Here is a 10,642-nt window from a genome sequence, read left to right as displayed (position 1 = left end):
GATACACATTATACATCAGCATACTGGAGCTGTAAGATTACAACCATCCTTCCAAAAGACTGCTACTAAACAAGAGCTGTGCGTCCTGCACCTAAATATTAAACTCAACTTGCGTTTTTAACAGCACTTGTAAAGCTGTGTAGCTCTTTCAACGAGCCAGCATGGGCACGATGGGCAGAATAGCCTCCTCTTTGTGCTTTACCATGCTATGATGCGATTCCTGAACGGATGAGGTTGTAATAGCTGCAGTGCATCCTTCTCACACACAGACATGCGCCGCACAGGAGACCATTCAGCCCATCGTATCTGTACTGGCTCTTTGAAAGAGCTATCCGATTTTTCCCACTCACCTCGCTATCCCTCCGCCCCCCGCCCCCCCCCCCCCACAGCCCTGCAAAAAATGTTCACGATGTACTTGATATTCATGCAATGGAGTTCAATAATTAGAGCGCTTTGCTTGCGTCGTTTTAAGTGTCTATTGTCTTATCTGGGTGTGGTTTAGAGGACCACTGTAAAAAGACAATGGAACTTAATTTGAAATACGGGTGTTGGGATTCACACAGACTTTTCAATCTGTCCTTTAGTATTCGCTCCGGAATGATCAACAGAGGGCGCCGTCGGCGGTCATTGCAACCAGACCTGCAGATCCAAGGCAGGGAAGCAGTGTGCAAGAAATTCGTTTCCAACTGAAAGTTGTCAAATCCAAATAACGTTAATGTTAGTCTTGAACTGCATTACTTAGAAGTACATCGATTTTTACAGCACTGAAACAGGCCGTTCGGCCCAGCTGGTGTTTATGCTCCACAGGAGCTTCCTCCTACCCCCTCTTCATCTCACCCTCATCTCAGCATATCCTTTCTCCCTCATGTACTTATCCAGCTTCCCTCTAAATGTAGCTACACTATTGGTCTCAACCACTCTCTGGGATAGTGAGTTCCACATTCTTACCACTCTCTGGGGAAAGAAGTTTCTCCTGATTTCCCGATTTTGCCCATCATTACAACAGTATTTCATTGGCTGTAAAGTGCTTTGAGACGTCCGATGGTCGTGAAAGGTGCTCTATAGATCCAAGTCTTTCTTCTTTCTTGCTATCCTCTGGTCCTAGTTCTGGACTAAGCCACAAGTGAAAACATGTTCCACGCTTGTACCTTATCGAACTCCCTTCATCATGTTAAACTCCAATATCCAAGCCATGATTGCAGATGTCCTCAGTGGGTTAGATTAAGAAAGATTTGCATTTATAGAGCACTTTTCATGATCACCGGATGTCTCAAAGTCCTTCTTCCTTCTTCTTTGGCCTCCTGGTCTTGAGAGACAATGGGCAAGCGCCTGGAGGTGGTCAGTGGTTTGTGGAGCAGCGCCTGGAGTGGCTATAAAGGCCAATTCTGGAGTGACAGGCTCTTCCACAGGTGCTGCAGAGAAATTTGTTTGTCGGGGCTGTTGCACAGTTGGCTCTCCCCTTGCGCCTCTGTCTTTTTTCCTGCCAACTGCTAAGTCTCTTCGACTCGCCACACTTTAGCCCCGCCTTTATGGCTGCCTGCCAGCTCTGGCGAACGCTGGCAACTGACTCCCACGACTTGTGATCAATGTCACAGGACTTCATGTCACGTTTGCAGACGTCTTTAAAGCGGAGACATGGACGGCCGGTGGGTCTGATACCAGTGGCGAGCTCGCTGTACAATGTGTCTTTGGGGATCCTGCCATCTTCCATGCGGCTCACATGGCCAAGCCATCTCAAGCGCCGCTGACTCAGTAGTGTGTACAAGCTGGGGATGTTGGCCGCCTCGAGGACTTCTGTGTTGGAGATACGGTTCTGCCACCTGATGCCAAGGATTCTCCGGAGGCAGCGAAGATGGAATGAATTGAGACATCGCTCTTGGCTGGCATACGTTGTCCAGGCCTCGCTGCCTTAGAGCAAGGTACTGAGGACACAGGCTTGATACACTCGGACTTTTGTGTTCCGTGTCAGTGTGCCATTTTCCCACACTCTCTTGGCCAGTCTGGACATAGCAGTGGAAGCCTTTCCCATGCGCTTGTTGATTTCTGCATCTAGAGACAGGTTACTGGTGATAGTTGAGCCTAGGTAGGTGAACTCTTGAACCACTTCCAGAGCGTGGTTGCCGATATTGATGGAGGGAGCATTTCTGACGTCCTGTCCCATGATGTTCGTTTTCTTGAGGCTGATGGTTAGGCTAAATTCATTGCAGGCAGCCGCAAACCTGTCGATGAGACTCTGCAGACACTCTTCATTGTGAGATGTTAAAGCAGCATCATCAGCAAAGAGGAGTTCCCTGATGAGGACTTTCCGTACTTTGGTCTTCGCTCTTAGACGGGCAAGGTTGAACAACCTGCCCCCTGATCTTGTGTGGAGGAAAATTCCTTCTTCAGAGGACTTGAACGCATGTGAAAGCAGCAGGGAGAAGAAGATCCCAAACAGTGTGGGTGTGAGAACACAGCCCTGTTTCATGCCACTCAGGATAGGAAAGGGGTCTGATGAGGTGCCGCTATGCTGAATTGTGCCTTTCATATTGTCATGGAATGAGGTGATGATACTTAGTAGCTTTGGTGGACATCCGATCTTTGCTAGTAGTCTGAAGAGACCATGTCTGCTGACGAGGTCAAAGGCTTTGATGAGATCAATGAAAGCTTCAGACTGTCTCAAAGTACTTCACAGCCAATTAAGTACTTTTAAAGTGTACTCACTCTTGTAGGAAAAGCGGCAGCCACTTTGTGCACAGCAAGATCCCACAAACAGCAACGTGATAATGAGCAGATAATCTGTTTCAGTGATGTTGATTGAGGGATAAATCTTGGCCAAGACACCAGGGAGAACTCCCTTGCTCTTCTTCGAAATAGTACCATGGGATTCTTTGCCTCCACCTGGGCAGGTAGATGGCCTCTATTCAACATCTCATCAAAAGACAGCACCTCCGACAGTGCAGCACTCCTTCAGTGCTTGATTTTTGTGCCCAAGCCCTAGAGTGGGGCTAGAAGCTGGAATCTTGTGATGGAGAAGTGAGAGCGTAACCAACTGAGCCACAAAGGCAGCAAGGTGAAGAGCTACTTTTTTTTCCAAAATATACTTTATTCATAAATATCTGTAACAAATACATTACAAAACAGTACAAAACAGCAACAAGTTGACATTCCAAAGAGTGTAAAGGAAATCAGTTTTCTTCAATACAGGAGTGAGATGCCTCACAACCCTTCCATTCCATTTTACCTGCCATGTACATTTTACAGGAAACCCATATTTGGTGGATACAACCCGAGGGGATTCCTGTGGGTCCAGCCCCTCAGATCACTTTGGTGGGAGGACCTTACACAGTGGTTTTTCCCCATTGAAACTTTGCAGTGGCTGACCCAAGCTTTACTGTTTCCCTCAGCACATAGCCCTGGACCTTGGAATGTGCCAGTCTACAACACTCGGTCGTGGACCAGCAAGTTTCGGGCAGACCAAAGAGCGCCTTTCACCAAATTGATGGTCCTCCAGCAGCAGTTGATGTTTATCTCGGTGTGCGTCCCTGGGAACAGCCCGTAGAGCACAGACTCCTGTGTTACAGAGCTGCTTGGGATGAACCTCGACAAAAACCACTGCATCTCTTTCCACACCTGCTTTGCAAAAACACATTCCAGAAGGAGATGGGCAACACTCTCAAGGTGAAGAGCTGCAAGCTTGTGATGCCTTTCCATTCAGGAGCACTGTAGCAGTCAGAATTCACCAGGTGGAGCATGGTCCCCTTGCAACTCCTTAACAGTCACACTGAGAACATTATTGTGGCAAAACCATGCTTCCTCCTTATGACAGCTGTCATGCTGGGCCCCCACCTGCCAAAAATGAGGCACATCAATTTTGTTATGAACATTGATTTTTAACTGTTGTTGGAGCGAGGAAATGACTTGTTAAACAGATCAGCTGTGGCTGGAAAAAATCATTTACATGTTAACAGACATCGAACAGACGAGAAATTGGAAGTGGGAAGCCAAATTGTTCCCAATCAAAAAAGAGCAAGATTTCAGTACAGGTTTTCTTGTTGTTGTGTGTGCTAGAATACTAACATGTCTGCAACTGAAGCTAGTAGCTCCACAATCCAGGGTGAAGTAACTTGGGATAAGTTAAAAGCACTGTCTATGGAGGAGTTGAAGAAAATGGCTGAGCAGTGTGAGATCACTGTACATGGCAAGGCTAAGAAGTCTGAACTCCTAAAGACTAGTGGCCAACCATTTTTCCCTTGAATCTGAAGAAGCAGAAACAGGATTAGAAGTAGACCCTGACAGGGTACTGCTAGCAAAGATACAATTGGAACAGAGGAAACTTGAATTTGAGGAAAGAGAAAGAGAGGAAAAAGAGAGAGTGAGGCAAGAGAGGGAGAAAGAAAGAGCCTTCCAGAAGGAACGTGAAGAAAATGAAAGGCAGGAGAGGGAAAGAGAAAGAATATTCCAGAAGGAATGTGAAGAGAGGGAGCTGAAACGGCTTGAGTTAACTAGTGGGTGACAGAGTAACCCCAGTGAAAGCATGACCAATATGGAGAAGCATAATTCTGGGCTGGGTACAAAATTGTTAAAACTATCTCAACTAATTCCAAGATTCAATGAGGAGGATGTAGAAACATTTTTTGTGTCCTTTGAGAAACTGGTAAGGCAGCTAAAATGGCCAGCTGAGATCTGGCCTCTTTTACCGCAAAGCAAGCTAACTGGAAAAGCCCCTGAGGTTTAGTCCCTGTTGCCAGATGAGAGTTCATCAAATTATGAACTGACAAAAAGTGCTATCCTTGGGGAAAATGGATTAGTAGCCGAAGCCTATTGTCAAAAGTTTAGAACCCTCAAGAAGCAAGCTAATCAAACTTATCTGGAGTTTGAAAGAAGTAAGCAGCTGGCCTTTGACCAGTGGCTGAGGGCCCTTAAAATACAGATCAGCTATGAGAATCTCAGAGAAGTAATTCTGTTAGAGGAATTTAAACACTCTCTCCCACTCTCCATAAAGACACATGCAGAGGAGCAACAGGTCCAGAGAGCCTGGCAAGCGTCCATTCTGGCCGATGAGTTTGCTTTAATTTATAAGTCGGTTTGCCAGGGGAGAACCTTTCCTAGTCACCCCCACAAATCCGAAAGGGACAAAAGGGTGGAAAGGTGATAGAAGCCCAAGCAGTCCTGGGAGAGAAAGGAAAGCAGGAGACACAGGGGGCCCTCCTCTAGCCAAAAAAGGAAGGTGCTATGAGCAAGAGTGAGACCCAGAGACCTGTGTGCTTCCATTGTAATAAAGCAGGGCATTTAAGAGCTGGCTGCTGGAAACTAAAGGGAAAACCTGTAGGGTTAATCAGGGCACACTCGCTCTGTGAAGAAGTGAACCTGATGGAAATCACAGCAGAACAAGCTGTGGCTTTAACTGCAGTAAGAATGCAACCCAGGAAACTTACTACGGCAAATGCAGGAAACTTTAATAGGATTCCTGTGGGTTATCAGGTTAACCCCATCCCCTCGAGTGGGGCAAGCAAGCCCATAGTAATTCTCAGGGACACAGGGGCCATTAGATCCCTTTTACTGGGAAAAGGCCTGACCTTTTGGTATTGGAGGGCAGTGGGTGCCTGTACCTTTACACAGGGGGCACCCGGAGTGTGACCTAGTTTTGGGACCGGTGACCGTAGGGATTGTCCCTAGTTTGCCTGTGGACAGGGTTGACCTGCTCCTAGGTAATGATCTGGCGGGGGTGAAGGTGGTAGCCCCCCCAGTAGTGGAAGAAAGACCGCGGGAGGTCAGAGTGACAGGGCTGTGGCAGGAGACAGACCACTGCAGTTTCTCTGAATGTGTAGTGGATCAGGCCATGGTCAAACCAGCTCCCACAGAGGAGACTGAATTATCACTGCAGGCAGATGACCATGAGGTCTGTCTGTCTGAGACTTTCATTGGAAAGTTAGGAGACCCAGGGAATGAATTAAATGGATTTTCCCTAGCTGAGGTGCAGCGAGCCGACCCAGTATTGTGAGAGTTAGCACAGGCTGTCCAGTCTGAAAGTGAAGCAGAGGGATTCCCTGATTGCTACTATTTAAAGAATGAGGCACTGATAAGGAAATGGAGTTCTCCCCACAGACCTGACAGCAAGGAGTGGACAGTAGTTCACCAGTTACTGGTGCCACAGAGGTACCGGAGAGAAATATTAAGAAGAGCCCACGAGACTACAGTGGCTGTACATGCCGGTATATGAAAGAGCAAAGCCCGCATAAAACAACAGTTTGACTAGCCAAAACTCCACAATGATGTGGTGGAGTATTGCAGGAGTTGCCACATGTGCCAGCTTGAGGGGAACCCCAACCCACAGTGAAACCTGCACCCCTAAGTCCTGTACCGGTGTTAGGAGGATGCTCCAGCAGAGGGCTGGTGAACTGTAAGGAACTCCCACGAAAACAAAAAGGGGACAAGGCTGGCAAAAGGTTAGGCAGGAAAGGGGAAAAAGTGACCAAGAGGGCAGGTTAAAGGAAGTCTGGGAGGAATCCCGGATGGAAACCTCTATTGTCCAATCAACCAACCCCATAAAATGTGAAAAGTTAGACCCCACATATCCTCATACATAAATGCAGACATTAGAAGAACCCCACCAGAGTTGCTAACAGCATTTACAGGAACCTGCAGGGACAAAGAAAGACTTCTAGGGGGAAGAGAAACTGTGAGGGTGATGCATCACCTCGTTGAAGTGCCACAGGGGAGTGCCATAGAATCTGCACAAATACCTGCAGGCAGGAGTGTCCCAGAGGACGAAGGGGAGATTAGCAAAGAATCCTCCCCCACAGTCAGAAAAAAGAAAACCACCCATCCCCTGAAATCAAAAGCCTTTGCATGACTCAGCAAAGCACTGAAAGAGAGTTCATGATAGACTCGCCTACTACTAACTCTCCTGAAAAAAAATTCCAACTCAGGGTTAATGAAACCTAACCGTCTCAAAGATCCTCGGCAGCATGGAAATGGACAAACTGAAGAAAAACTTACCCAAAGAACCACATGTTTACTGGGATGTCAAAAAGGGGGCAATTAAAGCAGCACTGGAACCAAAAAAAGATAGGCTGTAATAAGTTTTAGGATTTATGAATGAATGGGAATGAATGAGAGAAATTCATGTGTTTTTTTCTGTCTCATATTTTCTCTCGACTCTTTTAATGAAATGTACTTTTCTCAAATCGCATTTCATTCCACTGGGTGTGGAAGCGTCATGCTAGGCCTGCACTTACCAAGAATGAGGCACATCAATTTTGTCATGAACATTGATTTTTAACTGTTGTTGGAGTGTGAAAATGACTTGCTAAATAGATTAGCCGTGGCTGGAAAAAAACATTTACATACTAACAGACATCGAAGGTGAGGAAGCACATTCCAGGGCCTGCGAAGGAGGATACAATCCACAAGGGCCAGGACTGGTTAGACCAGTTGGTCACATGAATAACTGGCTGTTATTCTTTTGAACTGGCCACAGAGAGTTTGAACTCAGAAAGACTGTTTGCTCCTGGACTGAGAAGATCGCTCCTGTCTGCTCCAATCTCTTTCTCACAAGCTTCTAAATTCAATGAAGACACATGAACCCAAGGGAGAAAAGTCTCCTACAGCAAACAAGGTTTAAGAAGAATACTGGGCCCCAACGAAAAGCAAGATCTACCTACAATCAAGGACGCTACAGTGAGCTCAAAGAACCGTAACAAAAACTCTTCAGATATTGCCTCAAACTTTTCCACTTTATTTTTCTTCTGCTCTTTTCTGTCTCTATTTACATGGGTGTATCGCGTATGTATGCTTGTGTGGGTGCGTCATGTATCTGTAGGCGTTAACCGAATTAGAGTTTAAGTTTAATAAATTTCAACCTTCTTTTCTTTAAACCTAAGAAAACCTGTTTGTGCTAGTTTCTTTGCCTTATAATTGGAAAGCGGTGACCAAGGATTGACCAAGGGGGAGCTAAAAACATGGTGTGTTTAAAATTAAACCCTGTTATGGTAAGACCAGGTGAAGGCTGAAAGGGAACCCTAGACCTCTTTCTCATCTGTTTGTAACACTGCTTATGTGTTGCCAAAGTCAATCAGAATTTTCAAAGCCAGGTTTTGCTTCCAAAAACCTGACGAAGATGTTAAACCCTAAAAGAAGAGCTAACTTGGAGTTTAAAATGCATTGCCATCGATGCTTACAAAGCATTTATTCTGCCAGAGTTCAAACATTTTCAAGTAAATCAAGTCGTCTTATGGTGTAAAATATGTTTTTTTTTAATTTACGATGCATAAAATTGATTTCTGTGTAATAAATATAGATTACATCTGTTTGGCAACACAGCTTGTAATGTAAGCAGAATTCTTCTATATAGTTTAGTTCAGTTTTTTTGGAAAAGCAGCTGGCACTCCTGTTACTCAGAATCTCTTGAAATGCTCACATAATGCTGAATGTAATGTTGCCAGAAGTGGCTCTGGTTCAAGGAAAAAGTCCTTCTGACAACAGAAGTAATAGTTTAGGGTCTAATGATGGAAAGGAAGTGTACAACGTTTAACGGGGGTTTCCTGGAGTGCACTAACCTTTTTTCAAAGGATTGTTTTTGTATAATTGAAGCCGTGTTTAGTGATTCTCCCAATCCAGGGCCGGACACTGGAATGATTCTCTGTTTAAAGAGTCTGGCAGTCACCGGCCTTTAAAAAATAAAACAGTTATAAGGAATCCTGATTAACTCGGAACCACTTTGATTCTTACTAAAGGAGGCACTGTCCACTTCAGACACACCTCACCCCCTCTGATTACCAATATACAAGAACCCTGTAACATCCTCAAGTCCTGCAACCCTCCAAGATCTCTGCGCTCCTTAAATTTTGGCCTCATGCTCATCCTCAATTTGAAAATCCTTAAACCTCTCTGTCTCTCTCCACCAGGAAAATGCTCCTTAAAACCTACCTCTTTTATCAAGCTTTTGGTCAACTGTCCTTATGTGTTGTTGGGTGTTGTCAGTGTGGAAGTTATACTGCGTGCTATCAGAGGCAACATAAAGAAATGAAGGGAAGGCAATGGTGCTGTCTATATAGATTTTAAGAAAGCATTTGACAAAGTACCGTGTAAAAGCCTGGTTAACAAAATTGAGGCTCATGGAATAAGAAGGTCAGTGTCCAATTGGATAAAACATTTGGTTTAAGGAGTCATGGTAAATGGTTGTTTTCAGACTGGAGGATGGTAGACAGCAGTGTTCCACAAGGTTCAGTGCTAGGACCAATGCTTTTTTTGGACATATATAAATAGCTTGGATTTTGGAGTACACTTGCAGGGTTATGAGGATAGAGCAGGGGAATGGGACTGATTGCTCTACAGGAAACTGGCATAGACCCAATGGGCCAAATGGTGTAATGACCCTATGACTCCATGACTAATGTTGTGTGTGTAAATGTGGAAAGTTTGAATTTGGCCACAACTTCTAAGGTGGCCATTTAAAGTGGGCAGAATCAACCATGAGTGGCATAATAGCTCAGCTGATTCTATTCTCATCCAATGTGTGCCAGCTGTGCCCAAGTGGGTAGCACTCCGAGGCAAAAAGTCATGGGTTTCATAGTCCCACTCCTGAATTTGAGTACTTAATCGAGGCTGAAACTCCAGAACAGTACTGAAGAAGTGCTGCACTGTCGGAGGTCCCAAATTTCAGATGAGATGTTAAACTGAGGCCCTGTTGTGTGGTTGGAAAAGATCCCATGGTGCTAGTCAAAGAAAAGCTGGAGAGTTCTGCCTGGTGTCTTGGCAATATAGTCACTTACAGCACAGAAGGAGGCCATTCGGCCCACCAAGTCCATGCTAGCTGTCCATGGAGCTATGCAGTCAGTTCCACTCCCCCATTCAATCCCCATAGCCCTGCAAGTTTATTTCGTTCAAGTGCCCATCCAATTTCCTTTTGAAATCATTGATTGTCTTTGCTTCCACCACCCTTGTGGACAGTGAGTTCCAGGTCATTACCACTTGCTGCATAAAAAATTTCTTCCTCATATTCCCCCTGCATCTCTTACCCAAAACCTTCAATCTGTGTCCCCTAGTCCTTGTACCATTAGTTAATGAGAACAGTTTTTCTTGTCCTGTCCTAATCTTGTACACCTCTATCAAATCTCCCCTCAATCTCCTTTGTTCTAAGGAGAACAATCCCAGCTTTTCCAACCTAACCTTGCAACTAAAATCCACCATTCCTGGAACCATTCTGATAAATTAGTACTTATCTATAAAACAGATGATCTGGTTATTATCAGATTGCTGTTTGTGGGATCTTGCTGTGCACAAATTGGCTGCTGCATTCCTTACATTCCAAAAGTGACTACGCTTCAAAAGTACTTCATTGGCTGTAAGGCACCTGAGGTTGTGAAAGGCATCATATCAATGCAAATCTTTCTTTTATTTTTTTTCCAATTTGCACGCGGGCACACATTTTCAGCAGAATCTGACTGGACCATGATCATTACCCGTGACTCTCTCTTCTTGTGCTAAGGCCAATACTACTCCAGCTGAGATTGTTATTTTGCCTTGTGCCAGAGGACTGATCATATACCGAAAGGTGAGGAAGACTCAGGCTGCTCGATGCTGATAAGTGGTGCAATAGATATAGAAACATTATTGGCCTGGATTTTGCTTGCTGCTGACTTCAAAGAAAGCCTCATGA

Source organism: Heterodontus francisci, chromosome 5, assembly GCF_036365525.1.
Source record: "Heterodontus francisci isolate sHetFra1 chromosome 5, sHetFra1.hap1, whole genome shotgun sequence".
NCBI lineage: Eukaryota > Metazoa > Chordata > Chondrichthyes > Heterodontiformes > Heterodontidae > Heterodontus > Heterodontus francisci.
Note: the sequence above shows the minus strand (reverse complement) of the source record.